The sequence below is a fragment of the Solanum dulcamara genome, chromosome 10, assembly GCF_947179165.1.
Source record: "Solanum dulcamara chromosome 10, daSolDulc1.2, whole genome shotgun sequence".
Taxonomy (NCBI): domain Eukaryota; kingdom Viridiplantae; phylum Streptophyta; class Magnoliopsida; order Solanales; family Solanaceae; genus Solanum; species Solanum dulcamara.
The window spans coordinates 71,697,699-71,706,988 of record NC_077246.1 but is presented as its reverse complement, the minus strand read 5'-3'; the positions used below and the strand labels follow the sequence as shown (position 1 = coordinate 71,706,988).

At 33.7% G+C, this 9,290-nt stretch overlaps 1 pseudogene; it reads right to left on the bottom strand.

The window, feature by feature from the left end:
• Positions 1–411: 411 nt before the first annotated feature.
• Positions 412–2,362, bottom strand: LOC129869949 (LRR receptor-like serine/threonine-protein kinase EFR; annotated as a pseudogene).
• Between the last annotated feature and the right edge of the window lie 6,928 nt (positions 2,363–9,290).

The window sequence follows — 9,290 nt, the reverse complement described above, 5'->3', positions numbered from 1 at the left end:
AGAGACTAGTATACCTGGTGCAATATATCCAAGAGTGCCTAATGTCTCGGTATGTTCCATGGACTTGCTTACAGCTAAAACTTTAGAGATGCCAAAATCACCAACATGCACCACCATATCTACATCCAAAAGAACATTAGCTGGATTTAGGTCGCAATGAACTATGGGAGTGTCATTACCATGTTGTAGATATTCAATTGCCATAGCCGCATCAAGCATTACAGCAACTCTTTGATGAAGGTTCAAGTGGCAATCTTCTCTGTACAACCAATTCTCAAGACTCCCGTTGGACATATATTTCAGAACAAAGGCTTTTATATAGTCACTAGAACAAGTAGTAATCACTGGAAGAAGATTTTTGTGCCTAACATTTCTCATCACTTCACATTCAGTATCAAACCTCTTGCATACTTAATCATTTTCCAAATCCAGAACCTTTATTGCCCCCCAGGTCCACTAGATAATGTACCTTTATAGACAGAGCCAAAGCTTCCCACACTAATTAAATTTAATCCATCAAAATTACTTGTTGCTCGTTGAATCGGTTGATCAGAAATCAATTGATAAGTCTTGATATCTGGAAAGTTTTCAACATCTTTAGACTTTCCTTTCTTCTTTCGTTTCATTATCCAATCTGAAACCAACAAGAATATCAGTAAGGATGAAGTAAGCACTAGAATAACAATTTTCAGCTCAAACTCCTTAGACTTTGATTATTTTCCAGGATTAGTGATACGGCAAGCAGGAACTCCAATATGTGCATTTTATGTAGACCTTTGCTCCCAAGAAATGATTGCAAAGTGGAATTTACAAACACACCACTATTGGGTATTTCACCTTCTAATTCATTAAATGAAACATTAATGCTTTTAAGGGAGAGTTTTTCCACCTGTTAGTGTGGGCATTTTATCATTTTATTAAATTGCAATTTAAGCAATTGTTCATTGATGACATTTAATGTCATCTTTATTCTATTTTTCATTAGTGCATAAAAATGTCTTTCATTATCATCTTTAGTTAGTGCAAGATTATGCATTCCATTATCTATTTTTAGTCTAATTATCACTAATAGGTGATGCACTAAATCACAATGGTGCACTAAATGATGGTAATGATGGCATTCCATTATTTTTCATCTTTGTATGATTTTCTCTCCTATAAATAGAGAGATCTTCTTTGTTTTGAAATGCAAGATAAGAGAAGAAAGATTGAGTGTATTAAGTTTGTCAAAAAAGAAAGAGAGTTCTTATTAGTTGAAGGGAGGTGTTCTTTTTGTAGAGCTTTAAACTCAACTCTTGTCCAGAGTTTGTTGAGTTACAATTTGTGATAAGGTTGTTGTATCCTGAAGGGGACAAGTCAAGAGGACTACTGCTAGACCGGTGAAGAGATTTGCTGCAGTAGGCTTGAATCTCCTTAAAGAGAGCGAGATAATCGCACCTCAGCCAAGAAGAGAATTTATTTTCTTCATTTTATTTTTCAATTGTAATTTGTAATCTTATAATTTCACCAATAGTACCTGACAAGGCGTTTAAAAGACAAATTCGAGAATTCTAAGCTTATCAAGTTGCAAAGGATAATGGAATTTGGCAAAAAAATGAATTGTTCGATAGGTCAAGAGACTGCAGGTTTTGGAGTTCCGCCAATCTTCTTGGTATCATTCCCAAGAAATGGTTACCTATTAAAATTGACAAGATTCTAGATAATCTTAATCTAGCAATTTGTTAGGTGAAAGTTTGGTAAACTTGGTAGGTAAAAGTTTGGTAAACTTTGAAATCTTGATAAAATGTGATGTCATGGATGACATCAAGAGCAAGAATTTATTTCTATAAATAGGTAGCTTTTGATTCTTTTGAAACACACCTTAAAAATATTTCTATCTTGTCTTCTCATATTCTAAGACATTTGCAAAATACATTAGAAAAATAGAGAATTGATAGAGCAATTCTCTTAGTTGTATTTGGGATCTCTCCTCTTTTTTTGTTACTATAAAGGAAGTTGTTCTCTGATGGACGTAGAATCATTCTGATCCAAACCACGTTAAATATTGTTGTTCTTTCTTATTCTTTATATTTTCACGTTTTCGCTAATAATTGGTATCAGTGCCAAGGTTCTATTTGAGTATGCTCTCTGCTTGCAGCACAGTCTGAACTTCCACATTAGAAAAGAATTACTTTGGCTTTCTGTATTTCCAAATACTTTGTAGTAGAAGAGGAAGAACAAGTAAAATTAACTTCCATGAAGTTTGAAATTGATAGATTTAGTGGGCGCAACAACTTCGATATCTAGAAAATTCAGATGATGGTGTTACTACGAATGGAAGGTTCAATCCATGCTATTGACGAAAAGTACCCCGATAATACATCAGTTTCCGACAAGGCAAAGATTGAAGGAGATATATTGAGTGTAATCCAACTATCCCTTGCACCTAAATGCTCTGTGAAGTGAGTACAAGTACCGATGAGATGGCCAAATAGTTATGGGATAGGCTGGAAAGGCTTTATCAGGACCGGTCGATTACAACAAGGATGTTCTTACAACAGCGTCTTGACACATTTAAGATGGAGTCAGGTACTTTGTTACAAGACCATCTAGATGCATTCAATAAACTTGTGATGGACTTACAGATTGCTGGAATTAAGAAGGATGAGGAGACGCTTGCATGTGCTTTGCTATTTTCATTTATTTCAAAATATCATGATATTGAGAATTCAATGATGTATAGCAAGGCACGTATCACTCTTGAGCAAGTGTGGCAAACAATTAACTCTTGTGATATGCGGAGGTATTTTGAAGGAAACAAAGATGATGAAGCTAGTTGGCTGTTTGTAAGAGGTCGTACTAGCCAAAAGAGAAGGAAAAAATCAAAGCACAGATCAAAATCTCATATGAACAAGAAGAATGCGGAGTGTTGGGGCTATCAAAAGAAGGGATATTTTAAATGAGATTGCCTTATGTCAAAGTCCAAAGAAAAGGCAAGTGCATCCATTATTGAGCAGGTACATAATTATGATAATGAATATATACTGGCAGCATCATGCAATAGTGGAGTCTAGGATAACAAATGGGTGTTAGACTTTGGTTGTACTCTGCATATGACATTCCGAAGAGATTGGTTCAGCAGCTATGAGAAAAGCGGAGGAACTTTAGTAATGGGCAATAATGCAACTTGAAAAATTATTGTCATTGGTTCAATTCGAGTTCGCTGCCATGATAGAATTATGAGGACTATTATAGAAGTCCATCATGTTCCTGATCTGAAGAAGAGTTTGATATACCTAGGTACTCAAGATAATCAAGGCTACAAGTACATGGGTGAGGGAGGTACAATGAAGGTGGCTAAAGGTTCTTTAGTCATACTGAAGGCCAAGCTGGATGATGGCCTCTACACACTATCAGGATGCACCATTGTTGGCTCTGTTAATACATCTAAAGTGCAACAGTTATCTGATGATGATAAGGCAATACAATAGCATATGATACTGGGCTATATGAGCACACGAGGACTGGAGATGTTCAGCAAATGCAACCTTTTGAATAGTGAGAAGATCAACACACTTGAATTTGGTGAGCATTGCATCCTAGGAAAGAAAAATAAGGTCATTTTCAGCATTGGCAATCACAAGATGGGAGGAGTGCTATATTACATCTATTCAGATTTATGGGGTCCCTCTCAGCTTCCATCGAAGGGAGGAAAGAGGAATTTTCTCACATTCATTAAATATTTTTCACGAAAGGTTTGGGTGCATTTCTTGAAGGAAAAAAGTGATGTTTTTGAAGCATTTAAAGAATGGAAGATTTTGATTGAGAATTAAATGGAGATAAAAATCAAGTATCTTTGCACAGATAATGCCTTGGAGTTTTGCAGTGAAGAGTTCAATAATTTCTACAAGGTTCATGGGATCGCAAGACATAATATGGTCAGGAACACACCACAGCAGAATGGAGTTGCCGAGAGAATGAACAAAATTCTTCTTAAGAAGGCTCGTTGTATGCTCTTACAAGCCAAAATGTCCAAAGTATTTTGGGCTGAAGCAGTTCACACTGCTTCTCATATTGTAAATTGATATCAAGCATCAGTGATTGCCTTTAAGACTCTGAACAAGGCATGGTCGGGTAAACCCTCCAACTATTCATACCTGCGAATATTTGGGTGTCCATTTTATTATTATGTTAATGAAGGAAAGCTTGAACCAAGAGCTAAAAAGGCTATATTCATAGGGTATGTAGATGGAGTAAAAGGGTACAAACTTTGGTGTTTACCTTTACTCAAATTTGTCATTAGTAAAGATGTTACCTTTGATGAATCCTCTATACTTGATCCTCGTAAAGTTTCTATGAAGTTATCAAGAAACAAGAACAATGAGCCGGTGGAGCATACAAAGGAAAAGGATCAAGAGACTCAAGTTGATGAGTCAAAAGATGTAGATCTTGAAGAACATGGTGTCAATGAACCATACACAATTGCGAAGGGAAGGGACAAAATAAAGATACGAAAACTGAAACGTCTTATAGAGTAAGAAAATCTGATTACATATGCGTTAGTAGTTGCAGAAAAAGCGATTATTTTTCACAATTGTGTATGGTTCATTGATAGTATATTCTTCAAGATATGCATTTTTTGAATCATCAACTTGAGTCTCTTGATCCTTTTCCTTTGTATGCTCCACCGGTAGCTCCACCTAATCATTGTTCTTGTTTTTTAATAATTCCACAGAAACTTTACGAGGATCAAGTATAGAGGATTCATCAAAGGTAACATCTCTACTAACTATAAATTTGAGTAAAGATAAACACCAAATTTGTACCCTTTTACTCAATCTACCTACCCTACGAATATAGCCTTTTTATCCCTTGGTTCAAGCTTTCCTTCATTAACATGATAATAAGCCAAACACCTAAATATTTGCAGGTATGAATAGTTAGAGGGTTCACCTAACCATACCTCATTCGGAGTCTTAAAGTCAATTGTTGATGCTGGAGATCGATTGACAACATGAGAAGCAGTGTGAACTGCCTCATCCCAAAATACTTTGGACATTTTGGCTTGTAAGGGCATACAATGAGCCATCTCAAGAAGAGTTCTGTTTATTCTCTCAGGAACTCCATTCTGTTGTAGTGTGTGCCTTACCGTCTTATGTCTTGCGATCCCATAAACCTTGCAGAAATTATTGAAATCTTCATTCCAAAACTCTAAGACATTATCTGTGCGAAGATACTTGATTTTTCTCTCCATTTGATTCTCAACCAAAATCTTCCATTCTTTAAATGGTTCAAAGCATCACTTTTTGCCTTCAAGAAATGCACCCAAACCTTTCATGAAAAAATCATCAATGAATGTGAGAAGATACCTCTTTCCTCCCTTCGATGAAAGCTGAGATGGACCCTATAAATCTGAATAGATATAGTCTAGCACTCCTCCCGTCTTATGCTTTTCAGTGCTTAAAACTGACCTTCTTCTGCTTCCCTAGGACGCAATGCTCACAAAATTCAAGTGTGTTGATCTTCTCACTGTTCAAAAGGTTGTGTTTGCTCAACATCTCCAATCCTCGTGCGCTCATATGGCCCAGTCTCATGTGTGATAATCTTGCCTTGCCATCATCAGATAACTGTTGCACTATAGATGTCAAAGCTTACCAAACTTTCACCTACCAAGTTTACCAAACTTTTACCTACCAAATTGCTACATTAAGACTATCTAGAATCTTATCAATTTTAACAGTGACAGAAGCACGCCTCAAGCTATATGAATTTCTTACAAGTGTTCGTGATAAAGTATCAATGTTCATTATGATGGAGTATTTTCCGTAAGATATCCAACAATTAACATCGAAAAAATGATCAGTAACTAGCTATAAGTTGAACAAATGCATTATTTCCATAAAACCGAAGAAAAGTCAGTTAGCTTTTGTCAAATGTTACTAAATATACTTGTCCCAAAATATTTATCATTTTATAAAATTAAGTTGAAATTAATTATTTTTCCATTATACCCTTAGTATTAAGGGTTCTCAAAAATAGGCACTATTGATTGAATAACATAGAAATTATTAATTTGAAAAGTTCAAAGTAAGTAGTGCAATATATTTAAGAGAGATAAGCGTAAAGTAGTTAGAAATACTCCCTCCGTTCACAAGATTAGTCAATATTCTCATATGAGAAAATTAGTCAATATTTTCATACGAAAAAAAAAATCTTTATTTTTTTTAACAAGATTAGTAACTAACGTAGAATCTAATTTCATTTCATTCTTAAGCAAGTTCTTCTCGTTCTTTTTTGCCAATTCAAGTTCAGACTTGAGTTTTTTCATTTTTTTTGTGTATTACTCAATGAATTTTTTGAAATATGTTGACCAACTCCGGTTGACACCAAATTTTCTGGGCTTATTTAAAACGTCCTAGTGAATGATACTTATTTTTTCTCAAGGAACGTAACGACGTCATTTCTTTTTTGGAGTTTTCGAGTCGAGAAACAGGAAATCAGGTTTATCTCACATTTTTGTTTGTATATAGTCCATGAATTTTTCATAAAATGACTAACTATGACTCTATTAATGATGACCAAGTGAACGATACTCTTTGCTTTTCCAAGACTGAAGTCACTTCTTTTGGAGTTTCTGGATCACGAAACATGAATTCAAGACAATCTAGATTTTTTGTGTGTATTAATCCATAAGTTTTTCGGAATATGTCTGACCAACTCCATTTCACTCGAAGTTTTGTGAGTGCATTTGTGACGACCTAGTCAACGATACACATTACCTCTGTAGGATTGATGTCATTTTTTTTTGAGGTTTTGGGATCACGAAACATGAATTCAAGATTATCTAAGTTTTTTCATATGTATTAGTCCATGATTTTTTTGAAATATAACTGACTGACTCCATTTGATCCCAAATTTTGTGGGTTCATTTGAAACGACCTAGTGAAAGATACTATCATTTTTCAAGGACCAACAATGATTTTTTGTGTTTCTGGGTCAAAAAATTGGAATTTAAAATTATCTTAACTTTTTGAGTGTAAGTCCATGAATTTTTTAGAATATGACTGATTGGTTACATTTAACCCTATATTTTGTGGGTTCATTTGTGACAACCTAGTGGATGATGCCCTTTGCCTCGGCAGGATCATCACTTTTTGTTTTGAAATTTTGGGGTCACAAAATAGGATTTTAGGATTATCTAAGTTTTTTGTGTGTATAAGTTCATGAATTTTCTGGAATATATATGACTGATTCCGTTTGATATCAAATTTTGTGGGTCCATCCAAAACGACCTAGTGAACGACACTCATTGTCTCTCTAGGACTGGCGTCTCTTTTTTAAGAAGTTTTCGAGGCACGAAATAGAAATTTGAAATTATCTCAATTTTTCGTGTGTATTAATTCATGAATTTTTCGGAATATGACTAAAATTTTGTTCAACCCCGGTCCACTTATAATGACCTAGTAAACGATACTCTTTACATCTGCATGACTGATATCATATTGTAGTTTCAAGGTTACGAAATAGAAATTAAGGATTATCTAAGTTTTTAATGTGTATTAGTCCATAGATTTTTAAAAATATATCTGACTGACTCAACTTTTTTCATGACCCAATTTAATCAAGTCATGACCAGCACTCGATGTCTTAACTTGACCGAGTGAACCATCTTAGCTTTCTATTATGTTCTTATTCGAATAAATTTGTGCAACTCAATGTAATTCTTTGAAAAGTAAATATTATGTTATGATCTCAAATTCAAGTAAACATTCTGAAAATTTATGTTAAATGTGTTTATGAACTTTCTTATCCTTGTAAAATATATGCATAATATGAATACACAATCCGAATAGTGAGATTATCTATAAAGCCTCTAAATTGAAGATAATGTCAACATAAATTAAAGGCATAATATATAAATATGCTTTTTAATTTGGCTTCATGTATGATACAAAATTGCCATGTAGGATACCATGTATAACACAAAATTGTCATGTAGGATGTCATGTAAAACGAATGTGCCTATTTGTTCAAGTTTTAGATAGTTAAAGTGTCTATTTGTGTACTAGTAAAATTAGAGGTTATAATTGACAGTTAAAGTCAAGTTAAGGGTCATATGTATATGTTATGCCTAAATTAAAAGAAATAATGGAATACAAAACAAAAGGTGCTACCAAAGCATGGTAAGTGAGGAATCTTTAGCCTGTAGTCTGCAAAATTAGCCACTATGTTGTACCACAGACCAACGCAGGTTCCTAAAAAATAACGTTAATATAATCCATCGTACTCAGTGAGTCTCAACATCTCCTTCACTAAAGTTAGAACGAGGTTTAAATAAACATGTATGAAAAAACATAAACTCTAAAATGAAATGGCTTTTAAGTTGGTCAAATCTACTTTTAAGTCAGTTTAAGACTTCTGAAAGTGTTTGATAAAAATAAAATAATTTCAAATAAATTTAAAATGACTTTAAATAAGTTAAAAATCAAAAATAGACTTCCCCCTATTTTTTATTTTTTGACTTAAAAGTTATTTAAGTTTAACTTTTTATTTTTGAGTATTTTTTAAGTGGACTCTTAGTCCATAAATTTTTTGAATTTTGAACCCATATTTTGTGGGTCCATTCAAAATAATCTAGTGAACAATACGCATTGTTTCTCAAGAATCAATGTCACTTTTTTTGAGTTTTGGTGTCATGAATTAGGAATTAAGGATTATCCTAGCTTTTCGTATGTATTTCTAGCCCATGGATTTTCCGAAATGACCCCAAATTTTATAGGTCCATTCATTACGACTTAGTAAATGATACTCTTTGTCTCTGCAAGACTAACGTAACTTTTTTTAGAGTTTCAAGATCATGAAATTGAGAATTATCTAAGTTTTTTTTTTTTTTATGTGTATCAGTTTATGAATTTGTTTAGAATACGTTGGGTTAGGTTTAAAAGTTCAAAAGGACAAGGTCACGGGTTGGGTCTCCAACAAACAAAATGATGGCAATATCTCATCACATGTGGATAGATTTTTGTGGATTTTGTTTGACATGAGGACTAATTTCTTTTCATGGAAATAAGAGGAAAAAAAACAGTACTTTTCTTGTAAGATTTTTGTTGCATTCCACAAATGGAATTGTTAGATGAAATTTCAATTTCAAAAACTCAATTCTAAGGAGGGATTGAAAGTGGCATAGACCTAATTTGTTTTTCTTGTGAAAGTGTAACAAATAGATGCATTAAGCTTTAGTTTAAATTCATATAATCATATTTTAATTGCATATCCAAAAGTTACATAGTATAAAGCTAAATTACCAACTT